The 15,493-nt window shown below is 38.8% G+C and overlaps 1 protein-coding gene across 2 annotated transcripts in view; it reads right to left on the bottom strand.

Annotated features, from left to right (window-relative positions):
- LOC121504417 (adhesion G protein-coupled receptor L3-like) overlaps positions 1-15,493 on the bottom strand; it is a 361,289-nt gene that overhangs the window by 329,123 nt on the left and 16,673 nt on the right. The window contains exon 1 of one of the 2 annotated variants that reach the window (XM_041779143.1): positions 10,243-10,781. The exons of the other annotated variant lie outside the window; for it this stretch is intronic. The gene's annotated coding sequence lies outside the window, so the exon portion shown is untranslated. Of the gene's footprint in view, positions 1-10,242; positions 10,782-15,493 lie in introns of those variants that run through there. 2 annotated transcript variants of the gene reach the window in all.

Below are 15,493 nucleotides of genomic sequence, written 5' to 3'. Positions count from 1 at the left end.
GCTTCGGTCTCAGAGAAGCATTGCATCTTTGTTTGAATCCTTTTTACTGGTCCAGAGTTCAGACAGAAAAAAAACCTTCAGAACAAAGGAACGTCATCAATTTTGCAGGAAAAAAAGCAGCCATCATATTGTAAAATGCACATAGACAAATGTATCAGATTTTACAGAGTAGTAAAGCGATTGATGTACTGCGCCTCTGTCAGGCTTTGTCAGTTTGATAACTTTTGGGTACCTTTTAACACCACCAACTGGGTCGTAAGAGTGGCTTGGATAGCTTTAAATGCTAAGTTGACATTTTTGGTCCATATCTGCACTCCAGCAGAGAAGAACATATCCTTTTTACTCTCCGGGTTTTAATTTTCCCGGGGCCTTTCTGTCTTATAGGCGCTGGGGTTAACAATGTTGTACAATAAGCTCGTTTCTGGAATACAGATATGATTGCTAAAAATGTCAGAGCTGATTTCACCAAGTGAGGAGCGGCTGATTTGATCTCTGCACTGCTCACTGGTCACACATACTGCAGAGGCCCTTATCTGCAGGCAGTCTTCTTATAAGACTTCTTGGTGCAATAGAGAGATAGCATCTCCCTCTCCGTTCTTAAAATGAATGCATATCTGCATCTGCAGAAGCTACTTAATGCTATGTGCTCACATCCTCTTGGCATGCAATCTTTGTATCTCCGCCCGCAGAAGTTGTGAAGTGTTGAAATGCGTCTGCTAAGTGTTTTGACCCCCCTAGGGACGACTTAACTACATGTCAAATTAAGGGTGGAGGGCTGGCTGGCAGATAATGAAAACTGTAGTCGAAAACATGAGATGTTTTTAAAGCACTCTGTCACCGGTCATGGTAACGACTAATATTGAGCTTGACAATGTACCAGCCTTGAAGGCCTTTATTAAAATTAAATGCATAAATTAAAACAATGTGCTTGTGGAATTTAAAACAGTTGAGGCTTAATGTGCTCCTTGAGTGTACAGTACAGTGAAAAAAACAGAACTGCAGCCTCAACTCATTTCATGGTCATGAAGAGTTTGCCTATGTGCAAACTTGTTTTTTGATTCACTGTATTACATACAAGTAAAAGAGTAGTGAATTTTTCAAGACCTTACCCTTTCTTCTACTCACTGGAGTGGTATAAAATCCCTGCAAATCCTTTAGCGACTTAAAGAGGCTCAACAAAACACTACCCTGCCCCTTTTCTTTTATCCAAACTGATTTTTTGGGCTTGTTAAAGCCACAGAGAAGAGGACGTGAATTAATTACATAATCCTCAAAATTAAGCTGGTAAATACTAAAGGAAACAACCACTGGATTTAGCAAATTAATTAAAGAGTAGAGGTGGGAATCGCAGGGTTACACATCACATAATATCATAAGATATGGTGAGATATAATTTGATATGAGGCCAAAGATAGCAATATTATGATACTGGATACTGTGATGCTGATATAATGAGATGCGACGATGCATCACAATATAAAGAAGTGCCCAAGCATCTTGCATATGAATACAGATTAAAACAGTGTTGGTTTGCACATGGTTTGAAAATCTGTCAAGAAGAAGCTTGAATTCTCATAAAATTTTGTTTATGCTCCATAATGCTCCAAAGGAGTCCATTCTGCAGGCTACTATGGATATATTATCCATATATGGATAGTACTTTGAGATGCCAACAATGACCCTCTTCTTTCTTCAACATCTACCGTGCTGCTTGGAGGTTGAACTCTTCTCACTAATGGTGGGGGGTAAAGCAAAATTAATCTCTGCACAGGTATGAATTCTATCACCAAATGGGGTTTTTGTTCCAGCACAGTCATCACCAGTGTAAATGTATGCATCGGGTTGTAATTGCATAACTAACTTAAAGTCACAGTTACAGTAGTAAGTGAATAAAAACAGCCTGACAGAGTTATTTATGACAGACAACAGCTCACTTCAAGTCCTATCATCTGTATGTTTGAGTCTGACATTAAGAGCAGCCAGGTAACCAACCAGACCAACCTGTGTGTGTCAGTGTGATAACCGGAGCTGCACATGCTCATGTTGGTGTTACTGGATTGTTGTTTTTTAAGTTCGACACTTCTGCACCATGAGTGAGGTTATCCAGCAAGTTAACGACTTCCCACATAGCGGCAATAAAGGGTGGTGAGCTGGTTCCCATCGAAGGATGTTTTCCAACTCTGCATTGTCTCTTTGCTCCATCCTTATCAGGAAACAACTGACTTTGCCACAGGCATAAAATATAAAAAGGAAATCTTCAGTAATTATTAAAAGTACTATGCAATGTGTCAATAATTTCAACTGTATAACATCAAATGTCCACCATATGTGAGATTTTCTATATTAGCAATATTGCAATTTTCTGTAATTACATATGTACAGTGTTAACATGACACTTAAATAATTGAGAATGATCTCTGACAAAATGAATTTCTCACTCTAAAAAGAATGTTGAGCTAAATTCATGCTAGTTGGTGTTGAGAGGGGTCAATTTTTAACTCCAAAAGCCAAAAGTGTTAAGGTGCCAACCCCAGAAAAAAATTTTTTCAAATTAACAATCTGTGGTGTGGACCCATAAAGACAATATAAGTGTCAATATTAACAGTATTCATTTGAGTATGCAGATTTCTAATCAGGTAAGTTTGATGCCTGTAATAACAGCAACATGAAGCAAGTGTGCTCTCTTTAAGAGCATCTCTGTTGGCCTGTCTGGGGATTTGACACAAGCTGTGTGATGCAGTGGACTGACACGGTTTGTCTTCAGTCCAGTGCTGCAGCAATTCATTCGTGAACTACTTCAAAGTGTGTTCTAACTCAGAGCTTGCTTGTTTTAAGGCCATGATGATTCAAAGAAGCCACTGTGGTGTTAAAGGAGAAGCAGCTGTAAACACTGTAGCTCTGTACACTCGCCAGTACATTAAAATTATGTTGCTTCACATTTCATATGTACTGGGCTTTCTTGAAGCGGACTCGGGCAGGAAGTACAGTATGCTTACATCTGGGTCTAAGTGGCTGGCCCAGGTTTAAGTCCAAAATGTGGCTCCTTTCCTGCATGTCATTCTCCAGTGTCTCATCCACATTTCTGATTCTATCCACTGTTCCATAATTGTATCATAAGTTAGGAGAATTTAACACTGCCTGTATTGATATTTTGTCCCACCCTGAAAAAGACAGTGTCTATCTTTGTCTCTCAAAGAAGAAAATGGCTGCCACTGACCATGCTATCTGAGCTTTAACCACACATCTATGCATTTGTAGAGTATTCTTTATTACACATATCCCAATGAATTTGTACTTTCTCTTTTAAGAATGTCACCTTTTTATCTTCAGTGACCCTGTTTTGTCATTTACTGCCTGAAGTGCAATAGCAGACAAAGAAATGCAATCACAAATGTGAAATTCTTCCACATAAAAGCTGTTCTTACACCAGTTGACCTTGTCACAAACTACATTCAAGCACATGCCATTTAAAAGGCATTTATCAAAGCAAAACCTCCATTTTCCTTGACGTTCTAAAATGCTCTCAAGCACTGGCTTAGGGGACCGTACAAAATCAAGAACATAATCGTCTGTTCTTTCAATCAAGCACCAGCTGAAGTCTCCATCTCAACTCCAACCCCCATTTCCTTACAGAGAAGGGGAGGGGGGTGAAAGCTTATGTCAAAACCTTTGTGTTGAAGCTCTTTATCAGATAGGACAGCTAAAGTGTTGCGAAGCGTAGACCTCAAGGACCTTTTCCTCAGTCGTGTGCTTTCACTTTTTTATATTTTTGGTTTTTCCTTTTCTTTGATGGCATTCCTGCCAAAGAAAGGACCCCAATAGACCAATCTGTCGCTCCTAACAGCGTGATATCTCTGGTGTGTGGGACCTCAGAAAAACTAAGGGCCTCACTGTAACAGCAGGAGAGATTTGGACCACAGGAATGTGAACACACTACAGAAGTAGAGGGACCCAACATGTTGTACAAGATTTATGTTTAAATTCAGTACAAGTATTTTTTTAGCTATAGCAAGTCCAAGCTATTTGGGTGACACTGGAGATGAAGACACTTAGAAATCACTGGTGAAAAATACTGCAGGAAGCACCATTTCTCCCCTCTGAAGATGCTTGTATGATGCTTAACAAGTCGGCCTCCAGCTGCGGGGATAAACAATTTCAGCAGTGAAATAAGTCTTAAAATCCATCATTTAGACAGCCTGTGTGAAAATTCAGAGCCGTTTTCTAACTTGTCAACTTGCTGAGCTGTTCTGGTAAGTCAAACAAGATGTCTAATCTTTCCAGACTAGTCATGGCATGTGGAGGGAGATTTAAAACAAAGTATGAAAGATCTTTGAATGCTCAAAACTGTCACATATTTGCCAAGAAAGACAGTTTCAATGTGGGTAATGGACAGCTATCAAGTTCTCTGCAAATAGTTGAGAAATGCAGGAGTGTCATGGTGTAATATTTAACAGCATTAGGTGAGGCACTTTGTAGGATTAACGTCTGACACAATGCAATCGGTATTTCTATTTGCCCACACAAGTGAGATCTTACCTTCACGTTCACCAGATGAAAACAAAAGGTGAGACTTCCTTTGAAACTCCCAGGTAAACTGGGAAATGATCAATCTGTTTGTTCTTTAAACATCAGACACTGTTTTAAAAATGGGATCACCAGTTCAGATCAGAAGGGGAGCAAAGGGCAGTATAACACTGAAATCTGGTGGAAAAACATGTATTTCCTGCCCTCGTATATATATGGTAAAAGTGACGTCATGGGGTAAAAAAATGGTCCAGGTGCAAATGTAAAGCCCCAACTCTCAAATGAAGCCCAGAAACCAGAAAATGCATGATTCATGCCTTCATGGCATATGGATCAAAAGAAGTGGTTTGAATGGGTTTCAATCTGCACTTTTTGCACACCGGGGATATAAACGCTATAAAAAAGGTTTACTTTGTTTATGTTGGGCTGATTGTTGTGGCTGGGACAGAATTTTGAAAATTGTGCAATAATGAACAAAAAATACATGATAATATTAATTGTGAAAGAGGACAAAGTTTCAAAAAAAAAAAAAAAAATCAACTAATTGTGCATTTTTGGCACAGAGGGTACCAGATGGTTAACAATGTCTTATCTTTATTGACAGAGTAGAAATGCAAATATGTAAAATAATTAGAGCACTGGTTGGGGTCCAGGCTTTTCATGGAAGTTGTCAAATTGTGTACATATTAGTGAGAATCACGACACCTTTTACATGTTTTATATCTAAGCTTGGATATTTGGTTATTTTCTGACACCCGTGCTAAAATGACATTTCGTAAACGGTGCCGTGCCTGAATAGATACTTAAAAAACTAGAAAAGCACTCAAAGAGCGCAGACTTCCGCCATTAGCCCTATCTCCCAATAGTAAAGAATCCTTTAAAAAATTCCTGGATCCAGACGGTGATCCGGATCACTCCAAAAATCTAATCAGTTCTTCCTTATGCCATTTCTGTCATTTCCTGAAAATTTCATCAACATCTGTCCATAAGTTTTTGAGTTATGTTGCTAACAAACTAACACACAAACCCTGCCGATCACATAACCTCCTTGGCAGAGGTAATAATGTGATGAAAGTCACCAGGTGATTAAAAACCGTCTCAGTGTTAGAGTTGGCTATCGTTTGTTTTTTTCCGATACCAGTGCTAAATTGATACTTTTAAAATGGTACTGGTACCTAAACGGTGCCCAAATCATTACTTTTAGAAGGAAAAAATTCAACAATGGTCAACGGCACTAAAAACCCTTTCATAATTGCAAATGTCGTTACAATTATAAAATCAAATTTAACAAATTCATGCAATTAATCAATAAAACCTTACCCTACACTGATAAATTTTACTTTTTACTAACAACTCCAGCCTCTACTTTACACTTACACTATATGTAAAGAGTCTTTTCAATGTGTATTAGAACTTGCAAATGCCACTTTAAAATTTTAAGTACTTACTTGGTAATACTATTTTGTTCTATTTTATGTAACTTTAATCATAAAGTTGAATATTATAATAATACATGATGATCTGTTGTTTGTGTGCATGAATATTTTATTTCCCCCCCCTGCACAGATCAGGGCCCAGGCCCCCGACCGAAAAGTCTACATTCGCCCCTTCTCTGACACTAATGAACAAATGTTATGTTTGTCAAGTCAACAATCAGCTGCTTACAGACAGATGTGTTTGTGGGGATTAGACAAGTTAGCACTGGTGCCACACTGGTACCGGATTTTGGTTCTTATCCCTATTCAGTATCGTCGATGATTCAGAGAAATATCTAAAAGAATGCCAAAAGAGCAGAGCGGGATAAGAAATGGAAATGGGTATAACTTCCTCATATACGAAACACAAGCAAAATTCATACACTGGCATTAAATCAGAGATAAATGATCAAGACAATGTGTCAGTTAGCGTGAATATTGGTGCCAATGCATGTTGGTACTGGATTTCGATACTCATCCCTATTTATACCACATATTTTTGTCTGAACAAGTAGGCCTAATTTTAAAGGGTTTTATCCATGAGAACAATTATAAAATTAGCTTAAACTCTTTTTAAGATTAATTTTTTCGGTTTTATGCCTTCAGTAGAGTGGAGGACGATGGATAGAGTCAGAAATGGGGATTAGAGAGCAGGGGAGAGACATGCTGGAGATGAGCCGGAGGCCAGACTTGAACCTGGATCACCTGTATTCATGGGGTGCTGCCTAACCACTAGGCGCCCAAAAATTCACATTAAGTCTTGGTAACAAATAGCATCAAACAAATTCTGATACCAGTATCAGAGATATGTTCGATACTGCTGAAAATGCAGGTATTGGTATCAGCGAGTACACGTGTTTGAACACAATCCCATACAGTTTTGTTAGACTTTATATTTTTCTTCATTTAGCCATGCTAAATGTTAGCATCACAAGCCAATTCTGTGCTGCTTGGAAACACTGCACACATGAACTACCGTTTTTAGATCAGCGAAGAAGAACTCGTTTTAGGTTTGGCAATCTGGCAATATTTTACACTTGAAAGTCCAGCGAGTGAAATGGTGATATTTACAACACAATACAATGTACAATGTAATTTCAGGTGGAGGAACCATTGCTGCCAACTTCAACATGAGTAAACTAGTAAAGCATTTGAAGACGCACCACGCGAATGAGCGTCACAACAAAGACAACACAAGAAATTTGCTGGTTGACAAGCACGAAGACAATCAACAAAACTGTCAAGTTCGTCGTTTTAGATGGCCAGCCCCTGTACATTGTGGAAATGTGGGATTGTGCTGCCTATTCGATAATTTGGTGCCATGGCATAGTAGGGTTTAACCTAAGACAGGGCATACACACATGATAGCTATCAACTCACGTCTATACAGATGATACAGCTGTTTACATTTGATTTCAAATAATAATCCTCATCTAATTCAAAATAGGGGCAATGTAGCTTGAATGTAGATTGAATGTGCAGATAACTCTTAGGTTGTTTGCCTTTAATTCTAAAATAATGTGCTGATTTTCCACAGAACAGTTGTTCCACAAAGTTTACACTGGTATCTGATCAGAACCCAACGCTGTGGTAAAGGAATCTGTATCAGGGAGGAAAAAATTGTCTGAAAATTCAGAACTTTACTCTATTACCCATCTGCTATTTTCTCTTAGTCTTCTCTATTCTCCTCCTTTCAACAGATGTGAGCTGAAGAAAGCGGGAGTGACCTTGCGTTACTGTATAAAAAGGGCCAATGATTGGTAGCCATCAATACCATCAGCTCTGCTTCTTTATCAGAGTTATCACCAGAACTTGAAATCCAATTTAAGCCCATTGACACCTTTTGTTTTTAGAAAAAATAATCACAGACTAATCGAGAAACATGGGAGAAGAATCTCTTTTCAAGGTTTTACGTATTGGTGCAAACGTGCAAGATAGGAGGGATATGAAAAGTGGAGCACAACCAGTTTGCACTCTCTGATCCCGAGAGAGATGATTGCACGCTCAGGATGAGAAAATACGAATCTAACGTCTAAAAGAGTGTGTCACACATAACCTTGAGCTTTGTATTCAGTTGTATAGAGCCAAATCGCACATAAAAACCATTCAGATAGAGATGGTTAAAGGTTTTCATTCACTCAGTTATTCAGCTTCAGACCAGGATCAATCAGTTTTCGGGAAAAAAAAGCTACCACAGCCTGCATTAAAAAATCTCAAAAGTTTAAGTAACAATTTAAAGGCAATAAAGGTTAAGTTCATCTATAAAAGATAAAATTCTACACCACAAATTTGCTGGATGAAATATGTTGAAAATAAGCACAAAATGTACAATCAACAGACTTTGAGGAGTCCCAGTAAAAGCCCTTGCTGTGTATAATACAAGCCCCGAAGCTGTACCCCACAAAAGCTAACCTAATGAAGAAAATCAAAGCGCCCATGTCTCCATTCATACCGCAACGACAAATTGGATTCCCTTTGGCTTTTGCAATTGTATCCAAAAAGGTAAAAAAAATCAAATCAAATAAATGGAGCTGCCACGGGAAATAAGGAAAATCACTCACTGAAAAACTGCACTACATCAGTGGGGTTGAGAAAGGCGACATCACAGACTGGTGGGGTTACTTTGGAGGAACAATACGTGAGGAAAATGCTTGCTTCTCTATCAGCGAGGCCGACAAATTAACCCATATTGCTGTGATAGAATACAAGAGGAGGAACAATGTGCCGGCACAAGTGTCGAGCTCAAAAACACATGATGGAATGAGTCACTGTATGCAGACAAAAGAGGGCTTGAATAACTCATTCATGTGGCGGCTAATGATTCCAGGAAAGTGTTGTCACCATTTCTGTGATCGAATTCTGAAAGACAGAAAGAATTTAATGGTTGGAAAAACTACATGAAAACCCTGCCCGCATGCCATCTTTCTCTATCTTTGTGTTTCTTTACCCAATCAATATGTAGCACACGCTCTCCTCCTACATTGGACTGCAACACAACAGCAGTTCAACTAAGGCAAAGGAACAATTATTTTATTCTCATACACAGTCTGTCCCATCAGGTATCACAACAGATGCTAAGTTCAACGCCTGCTTAGTCAAATAAAACCAATATTATATTCCACAAGGGGCAATCAAGTTAAATAAAAGACAAGAAGAAAAGTGAAGGTAGCCATAGCAGAAAGTGTTGGGACTGTGTCTGTGTGTCATCTGCTACCAATGCAGATTATGTGACAGATGGCACTGCAGTCCTGGATATAATGGATGTAATTGTCAAATAAGGGTACAACCTACAATAATGACAGTCTGGGATGCATCACCAGAGTTAGTCACACATCTGAATCACGATTTCCAAATGAGAAAACACCACCAAGTTATGTAATTTAGGGCAACAGAATCTGACTGTATCCCAAGACTTGAACTGGGAATGAAAACATCAGATGTGATCCAGAGTGATAGGCTTAGTTACAGTTTTCACTTTAATTCTGATGTTGAAAGACGGGGTGCTGTCCTTGCATCAAAGCATTCAGTACAGTGAGAGAAGTGCAGGGCTGAGGGGTCAGACTGAAAAAAGCATGGGTGGTATAAATCTTGGCATGTGCATGCTTTTTATAATGCATTGACCTGTGCAAAAAGCAAGAAAGTGTAAATACAAATAAAAATATCTAGAATTTCGACATGCAGCATGTTTTATTTTGCACACATATCATGAAAAATGCAGATGCATATACCCCTCTAACACTCCAGTACATTTTGACCAACTAACTGCAACAGCATGCAGGCCTGCAGAGGTACATCACTAGATTTAAGCTCCTTATAAAGAGAATCGCACACAGTCTTAGAGTTAGCCTACAGCATAAGGGATATATACTACCTTTTAAACTTCATTCATAGAAAAGCATCCAATCCAAGTTGTTTTTCACACAAAAGCTTATGCTTTCCATCAGTATGTGAATGATAAAAAAATCTTTTCCACCCTTTACACTGGATTATAATCCAAGCATCTAGTAAATCAATGGAGAAATAGATTTTCATATTGGTTATCAATATGTATCAGCGCTGATGGCATCAATAGCCCAGTTAAAGTAATTAAGAGAAGAGTGCATGCCAACACTGACATGACAGAGCCCAACAACACTAGTGCAGCGCTTCATTCATTCATTCCTGGGCTTTAATGTCGCCCTGAGCTGGATGTACAGACAATTATATAGTGCGCACATGCATTTTATATAGCAAAGTCACTTACCGCGGATTTAGAAATCGCTGGTGCAGAGGAGATACCGCTCACGTCCGTCCATTCAAAGTAAAAAGCGATAATTTCTCTGTAAAGTGTCTTGCAGGCGTTTGGGTACAGTCCTTACGCACGATGCGTGGCGGAGAGAGAATCCAAATAGTTCAATATCCTCGTTAAAATCGGCTCGGTTTAATCTGCCGTGCGTCCACAATCCCCGAGTCTCCCGGTGATGTCGCGCGCACAATACAAAAAAAAAAAAAAAAAAAGAAAACACACAGCAGCTTCCTCGCGGCTGTATCCACAGTAGTGTTGTCTCCCCTTCTCTTTACATCCCCTCACGGCACGAGGCGTCCTTCTGTGCGGGGGCTACATCACGTCCCGGAGCTAAAACGACCTCACCACTCACGCGCGCACACATACAAAAAATATATATATATATCCAGAAGAATTTGACACACAAGGGATGCAGGAAGTGGAAATATTGGGAAGAAAAAGCTCCGCAGGCGAGAAAAGAGTCGAAGTTGTTTGGGTTCCCAAAAACCTGGGCTCTTTTCTGCGACTATGACAAACCAATTGTGCGCACTGGCTGGGAGTAATTCTGTACGGAGACCAGTGAAAGGTGAGAGGAAAAACTCGGCTGTGGACTGCCGCTCACGCCGTATACTCGGGCTCCACCTAGCAGAGATAGCATGCTACAACCCCTGAAATAAGCCTCTCCGTGGCTACACTTTATCTTGCCTGGGGCTGGCAAGGAGACCTATGTTATATTACATTCTGTCTGTGCCTGTGAATGCAATATTTATACGAAATTCACTGCCTGTTTCTCACAAGAGTCAATGCTTCGTGAAACACGGCGAAGGAAATGCCCATCAACGGCCCAATCAAGGGGAGGGAGGTTTTAGCCAATGATAAATATGCTCTGCTGTTTATTTGAAGGGAACAGTTGACGTATGCTAATACCGAAGAGAAGTTCAAGCTCTCTTTTCCTGGCAGTCATACAGATTTATGTGCTGGAGGTCTGCTGATCTGCTGTGATAAACACATCGAATTTTTTTAACTGAATAATAGGCATTTTTATCAAAGTAACAATACATTTTTTAATATTTATTTTCTTCTGTAGCATATACACTTTTCAAAATGTTCACCCATTTTCTTCTAACAGGATACCAAAAAAGGAGACAATCTGAGACAACTTTAAGGGGAAAACAGTAAATATTTATGACTAAAAGTGGGCATAAAAATGGTGAAGCTAGGTTGAGAGTTGGGTTGGCTAGGTTGGCAACAACAGTGGCAAAAATGGACCAAAACTTGTATAGCTGGGCTTAAAAGTGTGTGCGTGAGTCGCACCAATTGCTTTAAAGAAGCAAAATGGATACAAGTAGTGAATGACAATTTAAAAAAGCAAAAAATGGCATTAAAAATGGCGTTATAATGGGGCAATAAGAGGCAGAAAGTGGCAAAAATGGCTTCAAAGTGGCAGAAATGGGAAGGAGGGATGGTGAAAATAGAATGGAAATTGGCAAAAATTGGTTAAAGAGAAAAAATTGCAAAGAAAGTGGCAAAAAGGGCAGCAATGGTGGTGAAAAGGGGTTTAAATTATGGGTCAAAAGTGGCAAGGTTGGGAAAAAAGGTGGTAAAATTGATTTTAAATATGTCAAGACTGATGCTAAATCAGCTAAACAGTTGAAAAAATGTAATAAATTGCAATATATGGTATCATAATACTCACAGTATTACAAAATGTTTCAAATAGCAACAATATCAAATCATGACCCAAGTATCGTGATGATCTCATACCGTGGGGCCACTAGTGATTCCCACCCCAAGTAAGGATGGGCCAAAAATGTGGTGAAATTGATTTTGGCAAAAATATGCAGGAAATAGTGGTGACAAAGGGGCTGAAAGTGGCATATATGGGTGCCAAAAATGGCAAGGTTGGGCAGAAAAGGTGGTAAAGTTGATTTTAAATAGGGCTGTATATCAATCGAAAATTAGATTAAATGGCAATATGGCCTGCTGCAATTTTTAAATCGCAAAAGGTGCAATATTTCTTTAACCTGAAATTTGTGCCAAAACACCAGATTGAAACTTTTTTTTGCAGCAGAGATGTTATGCATACTAAATCATGCAATCATTCAATAGTCTACAAAAAATCCTACCTTCTTCATTTTTGCAATTAGACACTTTTAACAAATTGTTCATGCCTTGTTTAGGAATGAAAGAAAGTTAAGGGATAGCATAATCGCATATCAAATCACAATTGTAATATTGGGGGGAAAAAAACGCAATTAGATTATTTTCCAAAATTGTTCAGCCCTAATTTTAAAAATGGCAAAAATAGGTTAACAGTTTCAAAAATGAACCAAAAATGGCACAGCTGGACTTAAGAAGTGTTGAAAAGGGGTATTGAGCTGCAGCAATTGAGTTAAAGTAGCAAAATAGATACAAGTAGTGAATAACAATTAAAATGGTACAGATGGCAAAAAAACATTGTGAAATGGGGTTATGTGTGGCAAACATGGGATAACAGAGGCAAAAATGGGCTTAAATAGTGACAAAGAGGTTGAAAATGGCAAAGTGGCAGAAATAGTGAAATTATTATTATTATTAAGGAGGCTTAGCTCTCCCTTGCTTTAAAATCTATTACCAGGCAGCCCAGATAAAACCTTTGGTGAATATATGCAATGCAGATTACTTTGCAATTTGGAAATCTATGGAATGCCAGAGTATGGAAGGGATCCCCCTACAGGCAGTTATTGGAGATGATGAGCTGATGACATCATGACATAGTTACATCTATCATTTAAAATTTGGTTCAAAGTTGTTAAGTCTTTTAGCCCCTCTGAACCATACTTACTGATCCGCTGGATAGCCCATGACACAGGTTTCACTCCTAATAGGCTTGATGTAAACTTCAAAAAATGGCAAGAGCTAGGTTTGAAGACCTTCCTGGACCTATATGGGAAATCAACTCTTAAAGGAAAAGCTTGGATTAGTCAGTAAGGATTTATTTCGATATCTGCAGTTTAGAGATTATGTTGGTAAGAAATTGAGGACAGAAAGTTTGGAAAAATCGAGATCTGAGTTCAGTATATTAAGAGTTTTTATTTCAGCTTACAGATCAGAGTCAGGTCATAAAATGATCTCCAAATTGTAAAAAAGTCTTCAAGATCTAGGTGGGGAGAGTACATTATATATACAAGAAAAATGGGAATTGGAGGGTAACTTTGTCATGATGATAGAGGAGTGGGAGAACATAATGAAAAACAATTGAAGTCTACCAACTCTGTCCCGGAGAGAGTTCAACTGGAAAAACCTCGTAAGATTCTTCATAACACCAGCACTGAAACATACGGAGGGACAGACGGACTGTTGGAGAGGCTGTGGGATGTTGAGAGCAAACCACTATCATATATTTTGGGATTGTTCGGAGATTAAAATTTACTGGATGTCAATCAGAGACAGCATGGAAAAAGGCTTGAGGACAAAGATAGAATTTTGTTTTAGAACGATGTATCTGGGAGAGATGCCACCTCAAATCCAGAGCTTGTCTAAAACACACATGTACAGAGTCATGTTGGTTGCTAGTAAGAAAGCTGTAACAAAAAAGTGGCTATGTCAGAGACCTCCTTCATTAACGGATTGGTTTAATGTAATGCATGATATATTTGCAATGGAAAAACTGACTTTTACCTTAAGATTGAAGAGTGATGTGTTTGAGGACTGTTGGAGAAGTTGGATTGAGTTTGTCAAACCACTTAGATCAGATTTTAGGTAAGAATCAGCAGTAGCTATACTGTAATTCCCCTGGTTCTCTGCTGCACATGAATGTTGCTTTTATTTCTTTTGTGTGTTTATTTTACGTTTTTGTTTTTTTTTTTTGTTTCGATTTGAAATGATGTATAATATTCAATACTTGAACTTTAATTAAAAAGAAAAAGTTTTAAAAAAGTAGAAGAAATTGAAAAACTTAATGGAAAAAATTAATTTAAAGTAGCTTTTGGTTTAAAGTGGCACAATGAGATTAACAGTGGGAAAAATGGTGGACAGAGGTGAAAAGAGGTTAAAAGTGTTCTTACAACAGAGTTTATGCCATACTAAGATTTAAAGGCCAGTTTGGACCTAAGATTTATGGCAAAACAAGACAGTTTTAGAGCATTGCTGCCTAAACCAAGCTCAAATCAAGCAGTCTGATCATGTTGCCTAGGAATTAGTTTGGCAAACTGCGAACAGTTGGTGTCAAGACGGTGCAAGCAGATAAATGTACGATGGGAAATGGAAGTCTCATTTTGAAGGCTGTCCACTCACAAATATTAGTTTATAGAGTTTTACACAGTGCTCCAACTTTTTCTGGAATTGGGGTTGTATTTTTGACTCTGCATGTTTCTTACTGCTATTGTATTGTGCGTTCCATTTATCTTATTCTATTGGATTGTTTAAATTTTAACTCCTAGAAGTCAGCTTTTTGGATACTACATGTTTTTAAAAGACATAATCTGCATTAATTTCATGGTCAGCAGTATTTTAAAACTCTGAAAATTAAAAAGAATTACATCTTCCTACCCTCCTACAGGTGGGAATGGAAGGAACAAACTCATCGACATCTGCAGACAAACTTCTGCTCACTGAAACATTGCGAATGGTTTTTGGCAATATGGACTGTGCAATTTCGGAAACTTGAGAACAAGAAATTATGAAATTTCTGGTAGGACTTCTAATGTTGCTGGATGGCAAAAATCAAGCTTATAACGTTAGTTCAGGCAGGCCACAGAGTAAAGCACTGCCTTAACTGAGATCGGTTACACTCAACGCAAGTCCCCATCAGCTGACGACCAGCTCATTTGCTCTAAGCACGCTATTGGCTAATCGCTCTCATGCTGCCTTATTTAAACTGCCTGGCTACGCTCTGCGGCTCTCTCTCCAAGGTGCTCTTGCAACCCTCCTCCACCCCAGCTCCTCCGTCCTTCTGCCTCTGATTTCATTAGTGTCCTTCTGTTGTCACTGATGCCTGCTCTGCTCTGGGTTTATCCTGCTTCTCTCCCTGCCTTATGCTCTCCTTATCAGCAGAGGAAGACCAGGAACATGTGCTGTTCCTTCTTTCCATGTAGGCTCATGGAAGGGCAGGGAGGATACCAGAACAGCCACACTGCCAAAACATAAAAAACAGCATAAGCACTCATTAATTACTGCTAATAAGAAAATATTACAGCTGCAAGTCGTGTGTTTCTTGACAGTTCTTGATATCATTAAAATCTAACTAGTG

Source organism: Cheilinus undulatus, linkage group 22, assembly GCF_018320785.1.
Source record: "Cheilinus undulatus linkage group 22, ASM1832078v1, whole genome shotgun sequence".
Lineage (NCBI taxonomy): Eukaryota > Metazoa > Chordata > Actinopteri > Labriformes > Labridae > Cheilinus > Cheilinus undulatus.
The sequence above is the reverse complement of the archived record's forward strand: the minus strand, read 5'-3'. Positions and strand labels throughout refer to the sequence as shown.